We start from the raw sequence: 11,918 nt of genomic DNA, 5'->3' as shown, positions 1-11,918 counted from the left end.
CCCGACACATGCTCCACCATCATTACTGGCACCACCTTCGTCGTTACCATCCCAACAACCAGCATCACCACCTTGTTCATTGCCAAACTCGAAATCCTTTCGTGCATCAAGCTCTGTTGAATATTGGGACAGGGATTCTATGGTTTCATCGTCGTATTCGTCCTCATCCTCGTCGTTAACAATAATCGTTTCACCATGATGAATCCACACTATGTAGTCCTCAACAAATCCTCACATAATCAAATGTGATCTGATGATAGTCACATCTGTCCATGCCATACGGTTCTTGCAATCTTTACATGGGAAAATAATTGTATCCTTATTCTCTTTCAATGTCGTTGCATGCTTCTTTGCGGCTTCAATAAATTTATCCACCTCTTTACAAAAACCTGCCATGAACCTTAACGAACCATACATCCAAGAGTTCCTGTACTCCATCTTTTACAACAACAACAAAACAAACATTAAAGGACTACTTATTCAGATATATATAAAAATGAAACAAATTAATAATTACTTGAGAATAATTGTATATACTTCAGATATATATGAATATAAATATAATATAATTACATGAAGCATACAAACACACCATGGTAGAGGAAAAATAATTAATGGCCCATTTATCTATAAATAATTAAAATACATATTTATTGATTACAATAAACAATTTCAAAGACAACAATTAGCAACAATTATACTTTACCCAATATCTTTCATACAAACCCTAGTCCAATTTCATCAAACATAAATATACAAAAACAAAATTAATAAAAAACCAAACCCTAGATCTAGATCCAAATACACATGAAACATCCATAAAACTAACTAATTGTTCATTAAAATCAAGAAACATGGACCAAATAAGGGTATGATCTTGTTCCCCTCCCTAATTTACCCTAGTACATTTAAAACTTGAGTCTAATTTGCTTCATAAGTAGCTCAAGCATCATAGAAGAGAGAAAAACAAAACTCTAATTACTCACTAACCAACCATTAAAACTTCAAAAAAAGTGTGGAATAACATTTTCTTACCTTCTACAACCTCTCTACCAAAGGATTTGAGACCAAAACCTTCATCCCTTAGTAAGCAATTTTTGGGAGGTGCCCAAGGCCTCCCCACCATTCTTTCACGGGTTGGAGTGAGTGACCCGAGGAGGAAGAATGTGTTGCAGCTATTTTATACGTGGGTCATTTGTAGGGGCGGCTGGTGATTGAGCCGTCCCTACAAATCGGAGTTATATATATGGGGGGGGTCATTTGCAGGGGCAGCTGGTGATTGAGCCGCCCCTACAAATCGAAGCTATATAAACGGGGATTTTTGTAGGGGCGGCTCAATCACCAGCCGCCCCTACAAATAGCAACTCCAGGGCAGCTGGTGATTGAGCCACCCGTACAAATCAGACCCCATTTGTAGGGGCAGCTGGTGTCTGGGCACCCGAGCACGCCACTGTAGGGGCGGCTCCATCACCAGCCGCCCCTACAAGAAATTCACACCGTTGCTAAAAATCGTTTTTTACGTAGTGGGCCAGGCATGGCACTACGCGGCATGATAGACTAGCCAAGCCGTGCCTGTTAGTGCCGCCGTGCCGAGGTACCGGTCCAGGCACGGCGGCCCAGTAGTGCTCGTGCCGGCACTGGCACTATAAGTGCCCAACACCTCAAACTGATCAGAATATCAGGGACAATAACTTCATCGTCTCAATCTTAAGTTACATGTTCTTAAAGTATAAGAATATCACAATATCACAATAACTTCATCATCTCAATCTTAACTTCATCATTAGAATATCAGAAAGCTTATCAAAGACTCAAAGTTACATGTTCACAGAGAATTGATATTAACTTGATCACTGAAACGCATAGATCACATAATCACACAAACACGGGAAGAGATAACAAGTGTCTCGTCGTCGGATCCAGCCATCGCCACTCGTCGATGCCCCGGTCCCTCAACGGCTTCAGACAAAACAGAGCAAGGGTTAGTAGAGATCGAGGGTTAGGGTTAGGAATTGAGCAAGGGTTAGGTCGATGGCGACTTACCTTCAAAGTCGCAGCACCAGAGTCGCCGGCGAGGTCGACGAGGCACGGATCCGGTGAGGTCGATGATGAGGGATGGATCCGGCGAGGAATCCGATGGATCCAGCGAGGAAACCGACAGATCTGGCCTGGACGAAACAGGATCTAGGGTTAGGGTAAGGGATTGAGCTAGGGTTAGGGTTAGGGATTGTGCCGGTGCCGGCCAGCGGTGGCTCCAGAGGCCACCGGAGAGCGAGAAGAAGAGAGGAAGTCGGAGACGAGAGAGGAGAGGGAGGCGAGAGAGGAGCGGGCGAGACGGCACTGCGGGGGAGAGCCGAGAGCGAGGCGAGAGAGTGAGAGCAAATGAATTAGGGCGACAGAGTAAGACGCGGCCGGCCAGCCGGGACGGGCGGTTTTATACCCCCTATTCCAACGGCCGGATCCAACGGTCCGATGGGAGCGAGGCCGGAGATCCAACGGTGACGAGCCGTGCCACTGTCGGGCCAGCGCATATAGCGTGCCGTGCTCGGGCCGGCACTACGGGCCAGAATGGTGGCCCAGGCATGGCACTAAGGCCGGGCCGTGCCAGGCACTAGCACGAAGGCCGTCGGGCTGGGCCGTTCCTGGGCCGTGCTATTTAGTGCCGTGCTTGGGCCGACCCATAGTGCCCAGGCCAAATGGCCATCTATAGCCATGTAGGCCCAAAATGACCCATTAAAAAGTGACTCAAACTTCTCAAATGAGGTGGGGACGCTGCATCGACTCCGTCGACACGCCGAACCGTGTCTTGCCGCTGCTGGGCACCCTAGCGATGTCATCGACGACATCCACCACCGCCGTTAGGCTGGACAGCAGCAGCTCCTCGGGGATGCCACGGAAGCCGTGGAACCGGTTGAACGTCATATGCCCCACGTGCCGCATGTCCATCGGCTACCTGAACTCCATTATCTTGTTGCCGTCTCTCTCGATGCCAGCGGTGGCTGCGAGTGTAACACCCCAAAACCTCCCTACCTAAGATGTCACCACAAGAAAGAGAAAACTAGACCGTTTAACAATAATTTTGGCAACATCTCACCTTAAACCGGAGCAACGCAGAAGCAACAACATATAGAGATATAGATCAGTTTCACCAACAATATATATAACATCATAACACTACAAAAACGGACCAACAAAAACCATAAGTATAAGCTCCACTTCTAATCATGCTATCACTACAATACATATTATTTTAACATTGGACTGTGGTATTGATGTGCAAAGGTGCTGCTACTTTCCCACCCTTCAAGCAAAGCCACTTCAGCACCTGAAAAGATAGAAAGGGGGTGTGAGAAATAAAAATCTCAGCAAGTAAACTACTTTAACAAGCTATTTAAACTACAAGTTGATTAGGATTGATTTAAACCTCAATTATATGTAAGCCAACAATAAGCAATGAGATATATCCAACAATTGACACAACCTCATACATGGAAAGAATTAATAATCAACAAACCTTGGAGAAGCATAGCTTCTCACAAACTCATCCAAAGCCTCAGTCCAAGGCTATCACGCCACAAGCCAAAATTATAGTGCATATGCAATGCAAATGCCATGTCTCCTGCCTTCATACCCAACAAGGTATGAAGCCACATCGTTATGCCCAATAAACGATGCTATATCAGTACGATCGCTGCTATCAAGCGGCGACATAACACCATATACCAATGAATGCATATGATGCAATGCAAATGCCATAAGAATAATGATAAATAATCACATATAACATCATGAGCATCTCTCCATGGGGACAAGAAGCCTTGTTCCATTGAATCAACATGAGCGTCATCAAACGACAAGTGCAGGACATAGATATTCAAATGGAGAGCATAGAGCATGTCACGAAAATCATTATATCATGGTTGAGAGGTAACATTATATTGTATTGGGTTCTGAGTTTTTTTAGGTGGACGTAGAATAAATAACAAGTTAAAGCTTGTAGCAAACCACCTCTATGTTTACTTGCCTCTTTACCCAAGGATGTAAAAAAACGCTAGCGATGTTCCGAAGTGCTTCCACCTGTTTTCACGCACATAATTCAGTACATGCACTCCAAAGACCACTTACAAACAATATACAAAGCGCTCCTACATTCAGACAAACAACGGGCGAAAACAGCCCCACTTCACCTCAAAAAAACAGCAGCAGCGCTGTTTGTTTTCTTTTGTATCTTTGAAACCCTAATAGAGGTAATAACAAATAAACACTTTCCAAGCATCTACATTGAACAAGCTACAACTTTGGCATTCAAACCAAGGTCATATTTTGCCATATTCTATTTTAAAAACAGCCTAGCCAGTGACAGACATGCTCTGTTTATTAGAAGCAGCAACACTGTTTTCGAAAAAAAACATATTTCCAAATCCATCCAACCAAAATTAGAGTTAAATACAAAGTACTATAAAAATCTTCATAGCATACTGAACCAATTCGGCTTCGACGAACTCCTAAATTGGCACCCAAAACTGATGGTCGAACTGAATCTGTACTCTGACAGAAACTGATAGTAAATTCAGAACGTGATATCTCCCATAATACTAAACGAACAAATGCGTTTAAATACTCCTTGGCAAAGTACTTAAAATTTCTACAACTTTTATGAAGAGCTTATATTTTTATCACGCCTTTAAGATGGCCCAAACCGCTGTTGAAAACAGCCTACAGATACTGTCTAAGAACTGAGGCAGCAAACTTTCATTTTCATATCTCCAAATACTTAAGTCCAAAAAATATGATATTTAACAAGGGAGCAGATAGTTTCGTAATCTACAACTTTGGTATTATGAACTTTCACATTAAGTGTCATCTAGATGGCCTAAAACTTGTCCAAACCTTAACTGAAAATCCTGCCAAGGAAGCAATACATTTAGTTTTGAAAAAAACATACCTAGAGTTTCCCTTATCCAAAAATCATCATCCTTACCAATGTGGAAAGCTAATGAAAAGTACTACAAGGTTCTCATATTTGGAAAGTTAAAGAGTTTCGAAAACCCCATAGATCTAGTTTTGCCCAGGACTTTGTCAGAACATGACAGCTGACATTGAAAAAACATATCTCTGAAACCGTTTGGAATAAAATTATGAAATTTCACAAGATAATAGATCTGAAGGTCCTCTACAACTTTGTAGTTCACCAAAATACTTATTTCTGCCTCTAAGTAGTCCTAGCCGCTTTCCCAAGCAAATCTGCAGAAACTGTTCATCTGAAATTCGTGGAACAATATTCAAACAACTTTTCTTCCCCACTAATCCACTTATTCCCGTGGCCAAACTCCACCCTAAACACCCAACATGTGCAGAGAAGGGAGAAATCCAACTCACCTTGGTCACCCACAAACCCTAGGGAGACCGGGAGGGATGGGGAAGGATCGATCCACATGAATGATGACCTCTTCTTGCTCCTCTCGTTGTCCTCGATCCGATTTGCAGGTTTCCCCCAAGAATTTGGTGCTGTAGAGAGGGGATTTATGGAAGGGACGCCATGGGAGAGCAAGGGGAGGAGGAAGTACCGTGAGCAGCAGAGGAGACCGTTCTGGGGAGGAAGAACGTAAGAGGGAGGGGGTGTTCAGTCTATAGGATTAAGGAGAGTTGGGCTGGCCCAACAAAGCACCATCTTCCTAATTTTTCCTTACCTTTTATTCCGGTAGTGTTACAGCGAGCACCCCCTGCTCGTCCCCGCCGCCGCCCTGCATCGTCTTCTTCATCGTTTTCGTCATCTCTGCAAAAAATGAATGAAGCAGCTAGCAGACCTTGCCCGGATCCCTCTTTCCCTGGCAGTTGTCACATGACACCCGGGCGCGCACGGGAGACGGGGCGGTAGTGAGGATGGACAAGAGCGCAGCGGCCGCGGACGACGTCGACCAACGAACACGGTTCATGCGTTTCCGTCCGCTCAATAGCAATTAAGGAAACAAATTATCTAAATAGATGGCCTCTTAAGCGAACAAAACCAACATATATAAGGGTGATGACAACCAAAGGATAAAAAATTACAAATCGACGGCAGTCAAGAAATGCTATGATTTTTAATGCCAACCAAGGAATTGTTGTAAGTGTTTGAATGCGATCTCGGCTAATACCGAGATTAATCACAAGATAATTAGAATCTAAACCGGTCAGATATATTTTCAACTAAATAAGATTTGCTCTGATCAGCGGCAACCCTTAGATATCCAGGCTTCGGCCACCTGGTCCACTGCGCGTCTATAAATAAGGGGAGGCACATCCATATGAAACAAATCATATAACCAGTCAATTAGGCGTTGGAGGGTCTAGGAAGGCCATCTCCCACATCCCGACGTCTAGGACAATCCGGGTGTACCAGCTTCATCTATCTGCTCTGGCTCCATCATCACTAGAAAAGGCGCTAATGACGGCACCCAATTGTAGTCCGTCATTGATTAAGTTTTCCGCATTTAATTATGTTTTATTTTGTGATCATGTTTTAGACAATGAATTAAGATCCTACTTAGTCTAATCTTTTATTTCAACAATAAGTCACCATGGCAATGAGGGAATTCTTCTTTCCTCTATCTTCTCCTCGCCAGGTGCATGCAGCGGCGCACCATCTCCAGGCAACGACGCCCACACGAAGGCCGTGGCAAGTCAAATCACGCCTTCTATTTTATGTGGAGCTATAGCTATCGGGACTATATCTCAGCTCAGTAGTGATTGAACTGGTCCCATGATATTAGTTGTAACGTTATATCTTGACAGTAAGAACACTGACAAGCTTATACAGTTAATAAATTCTTGTATGTTAACTCTGGTTTTTGAATTATATGTCATAAGCAATAGCGTAGTTACCTAGCTTCAAAATATTCTTTCCTTTGTATTTTCTATACTACGGTCTTGCTTTGTTTTTTCAATTAACTCTGATACATGCATATCCATCCACACGCCTCCTCACATGATTAAAGCATATGTTTTGACGGGAGGAAGTAATGGTCGCTGATCGGCGTTGTTTTTGCCATTATCCGGCGTGTGCTGATAAGGTATTATTCCCTTCATTTTATTCTAAATTATAAGACGTTTTGACTTCTCTAGCTAAATTTATAATTCTAGCTATGCACTTTTTTAGATAATGGAATAAAGGTTGCGGCTTCGGCCCTCTTCGAGGAAGAGACATCAGTCTACACTTATTACAATATGAAAAACGTCTTGGACCGCAAATAATTTCAAATTGAGAACAAATTCGCAAATTAAATGGACAACCATTTGAGGCAAAGAAATGCGATGCCCTCTGCTCTAGTAGATGACCTGCATGAATAATAGCCCCCTTTTGGTTCTCAGCACGCTGGCAACCAAGCCCAAAACCATAGCCAATGTGTCATCTTGAATAGGATTCACGAAAAAAAAAGATTTTAGGGTTCGTTTATTAAAAACCGAATTGTTCCTAGTGAGCCATATTGAGGCTGCGTTTAGAAGCAAAAAATTTTTGGTTTTGGGTATTGTAGCCCGTTTGTTTGTTTTTGGCAATTAGTGTCTAATTATGGACTAATTAGTTTCGAAAGTTTCGTCTCACGATTTCTCACCCAACTACGCAATTAGTTTTTTTTTTGTCTACATTTAGTACTCCATGCATGTACCGCAAAATTCGATGTGATGGGTACTACGTAAAAATTTTTGAGAACTAAACAGGGCCTGACCAACAAACGGCTACACCTCCTATAAGTAACAGGGAGTTTTTTTTCAGTCCACCTTGTTTTCACCAATGGCAAGCGTCATGTGAGTACTCCGTGGCAGGCGTCATGTGTCTTGCGTCATCATGTGTCATGCACGCATATGCACAGAAGGATGCCGGCTGCCAGTCGCCCGTGGCGGGCAGACGTTTCGCGGCGCCTAGTAGCGATGATCTGAACAGTGAGCACCACATGGACGAGTAGTGGAGAACGTAGGGTGAGTTGCTATGAGCAGTAGTCGTCATCCATGGTATAATCACTACTACGATAAAACTTTTCAGAGGTGGACAAAAAGAATTTCCCAAGGCGGGCAACCCGTCCGCTTGAAAGTAAAGGTCACGGTAAATCAACTATTTACCGAGGTGGACCCGCTGTGACCATCCGGGCCCAAACGCGAGACCATCCGGGCCTAGCGTCGAGCCCATGCGCCGCTGCACCCGCTGTGCCCCCACCGCCGCCGGGGCGTCGCCCTAGCCGCCGCACACGTGGTGCTCGATCCATCGCGGACCCGCCGCCGTGGACCCGGATCCGTTGCCGACGAGGCCGCCACGCTCGGAAAGGGGTAGGAGCATCGCCACGCCGGTTCCACCGCTAGCGGTGAGGAAGGGCGCCGGATACGCGGTGGTGGCACCGGATCTGCGGTGGCAGAGGTGCTCTGGCGGTGGGAAGAGGGGAAGGAGCGCCGGGGTGCAGCGCCATACCGCCGAGGCTGCCCGCCGCACGTGCCGCTGTTGCCGCCCCGCGCGCGCGCTGGATTTGGCCGGGGAAGAAGGGTTGCACCGCCGCCCCCAACTGGATCTTGCCAAGGGAGCGCTGCTGCCGGGCCACGGATTTGGCCAGGGAAGTAGGGAGCCGCGCCCAACCGGATCTAGCCGAGGGAGCGCTGCCGCTGGCCCACGGATCTGGCCAGGGAAAAAGGGAGCACCGCCGCTGCCTGGAGAAGGACGAAGCAGCGGGGAGAGGGGCAAGGTCGCATGGGGGAGAGGGGAGGGTTGCGGACTTGCGGTCTAGTGGGGTGGGAGGAGCCGGGGAAGGAGGAAGTGCCGCCTCAGTTCGGTCGAGTGGAAGAAGGCCACCGAACTGACCGATAGAGAGGGGGTGCGTGGGTGAGGTGAGAAACCCTAACTAGGGTATATACTTTAGGGCGCTATCGGGCTGAATTGGGCCAAAGCATTTTTTTTGTTGTGATCTCGGCCTATTAACGGAGGCGGGTTTCTTAAGAGGTCCGCCTCCGAAAATGGCCTGATTTTTTTGGCCCGCCTCTATTAACCGCCTCCGTAAATTGATTTTACGAGGTGGTTGATTGTAACCGCCTCGGTTAATAAAAAATGTCCCCCTCAGTTAATCTGAGGCATTAACTAAAACGATCCATGATTCCCTCTCGAAGGGGAATCCATAGATTACATCATAATATGAAAATCTCAGAAGGACCAAGCTATCACATTATAGTTATTCAGCTGATATCACAGTCATACATCACGGTATTACAAGATTACATGGCATTACAACACTGGGTAACACACCTAAGTACAAAGCATACTAGCGGAAATGCACACAGATCTTCATCAGAGTTGACGTAGCGCGTCGGCGGGTGAAGGCTCCTTCATGGGCAATCATCAGAGAAGGCATCGAGTGTCAGCGGGCATAGACTTCATCTCCTCAACAAAACTTGAGCGCAAGAACGAGACCAACTAACCCTAATCCTTCGATCTCCATTGTCGTCATCATAGATGACATCCAAAACCTGCCAAATATCTTTCAGTATGATTTGTACTGGCCACTGGCTCCGACCCTATGCTTTGTGTATGTTTTGTGGTAAGTGGAATGCAAGGGTAGAGCAAAAGACATATATATGGCTGTAGGTTTCCTATGTAAGTTCATCCATATTTTATAATAGTTCATCAACTTTTAACCCATCTCATGACACACATCTCACCACACTCTCACTCTCTAGGTGGCAAGGACAACTCCCTCTCTTGCCTTGCCTCAATGGACAAAGCCGGAACCAACACCAATCCAAGGGGGGAGAAGAAGAAAGGACACCTCTCTCTAATTAAGGGAAGCGTAGGTCATAGGAATGTCCATATCCATGGACACGGCTATATGTATAGATCGATCAACTCTACAGAGCATTTACACCTAGAACCACAAGATCACCATCATCGGTGGTGTGCCCCGCCTAGGATGATACCGATTGCCTCCCAACCGATATGGTGCCACCCTACCACTCAGCCCTAGGGCACCCTAGAGTCCATAGGCACGTTGATACTGTGAGACGTAGTACCGGTCCCCTAGAGGTCACTATGCTATCTTAGGAGGGTGTGGGCCATACGTCTGTACCTCCCTATACTATCCACTTCCAACCTCACAGTAATGGCACCGTCCTAGTTGGTTGGGTAACCGTTCCCCGTCCATTCTGGAGCCAGTGTTATGTACGTAGAGTCCTATGATCCGGTTCTCTCGACATACCAGTCCTTAGGGTGACCAGATAGGATATCTTCTCAAAGGGGATAATCAACACCCCATGACTCAACGACACCTCCATCCCGGGGCTTCATCCCACAAGGACACTCCACCCCGGGATCTCCCCATCTCACATGCATTAGAGTAAAGCACTAGAAGCTACATTGTTGCATGTCTAATGGGATTCTATAGGTTGGGTCGAATGGGGCACCTGTTAATTGGTCATCTCTAAGTTCTCCAATGTACTCGCAGTTGATCTCCTCAAAGTCCTGCTGCCATCCACATTTCCTTCCTCCAATGTGTTCTGAACCGATCAACGCTATCCTCGATGCAACTACCTTGATAGAGTGACAAGCAAGACAAAAAGCAATCCATACTCTAAAAGGCAACAAGACACAAGAGAACAACTACACTGAAAGAACACCAAAGGGAAAATGATTTAGCCCTCTCGGCGGATGTCCAATCCCTGGGCCAAAAGAAATAGAAGTGGTTGTTTGCTAATCACAAGCTTAAGTCTTAGCCTAGCCAGTACTTCCCAGGTCGATCGTGTCAACCTTTATGGCTTCAATAAAAATGGCATAGACCCTAGCTCATCTTAAGGGAACACCATGGCTCGTGGTCTTCCGATCCGGACATCATGGAGATTAACGAGAATGAAAAAGAGCGGCTAAGGGGAAAGGAAGTAGTTCCGGTCTCTCTAAATCCATACTCCATTATAATTGATGAGAATCAAGAGAGGGTGGAACAGGGGAGAGAAGAGAGAAGGGATTTGGTCTACTTCTTCCAATCCACACGCCCTAGCAAGAGACGGGGCATCGAAAGGAACGACACACAAGAGAACACGAGTGCCCAAACTACTTGTAGGGTACCATGACCTAGGTGCACTAAATGCACAAAGACATCCGTAGGGTTCTTAGTGGTGCGGTTGTCACCGTAAGAACCAAAGAAATGCTACGGTCTAAATAGGTACAAGCATACAAGGGCTTATGCTTGACAGAAACCAAAGAGGGGGACATGGGATTCAGCTTCCTTTGATCCGCTTGCCATAGCATATGATGAGAATCAAAGGAATGGAATCAAGAGAGCAATAGACACCAAACAAGCAAAGGGCTCAATCCACATCTTACTAGATCGATGAGGATTGAGAACAAGAGAGGAGAGAAGAATGGAATCCACACTCTTTCGACCAACTCATCATGGAACGGGCAAAGCTTGGAAGACAGGAGACACGATCCCATGATCGGAGCCCACTCATAGGGCACCACGACCATGCAACTAAATTGGCACAAGGCTATCCCTAAGGTCCATAGCGATGCGGTTGTCACCGCTAGGTCTGAAGGAACGCTATGGTCAAAGTGGTACAAGCATACATGGTGGTTAGGATAAACAAGCGAGCAAAAGAGGTAAAGCCCGATGGTCATAGTGAGGTAACTCATGGCAATGAGCTTCACCTAAACGAGTTGGCTTCCGACAGTTCTACAAAGGTGGTTCCCTAATTCGCATCGCAATAGACTAGGTCACATAGGCCTCGAAATGTGCAAGTAAGAAACACTTTGATATGAAGTCCACAATGGCCATGTCCTAGGGACGTGGATAGGAGCTAGCGTTCGTAGCACTTCAGAGCCAACTAAGAAGCGAGGGAATGAGTTACGCTTAGCGTTATGGCCACAGCGGTAGGAACCCACGACCGAAACAATCGAACAAACTATGATCCCT

General features: G+C 45.9%; 1 long non-coding RNA gene across 1 annotated transcript; it reads right to left on the bottom strand.

The window, feature by feature from the left end:
• Positions 1-3,095: 3,095 nt before the first annotated feature.
• Positions 3,096-5,862, bottom strand: LOC136482731 (uncharacterized). The gene is made up of 4 exons (XR_010765180.1): positions 5,691-5,862; positions 5,380-5,590; positions 4,009-4,077; positions 3,096-3,325 (listed from the first exon to the last, which is right to left on the bottom strand). It is a non-coding gene; the product is annotated as an uncharacterized lncRNA (long non-coding RNA).
• Positions 5,863-11,918: the final 6,056 nt, after the last annotated feature.

This window comes from Miscanthus floridulus, chromosome 9 (assembly GCF_019320115.1).
Source record: "Miscanthus floridulus cultivar M001 chromosome 9, ASM1932011v1, whole genome shotgun sequence".
Classification (NCBI taxonomy): domain Eukaryota; kingdom Viridiplantae; phylum Streptophyta; class Magnoliopsida; order Poales; family Poaceae; genus Miscanthus; species Miscanthus floridulus.
Note: the sequence above shows the minus strand (reverse complement) of the source record. Positions and strands in the feature narration are given on the sequence as shown.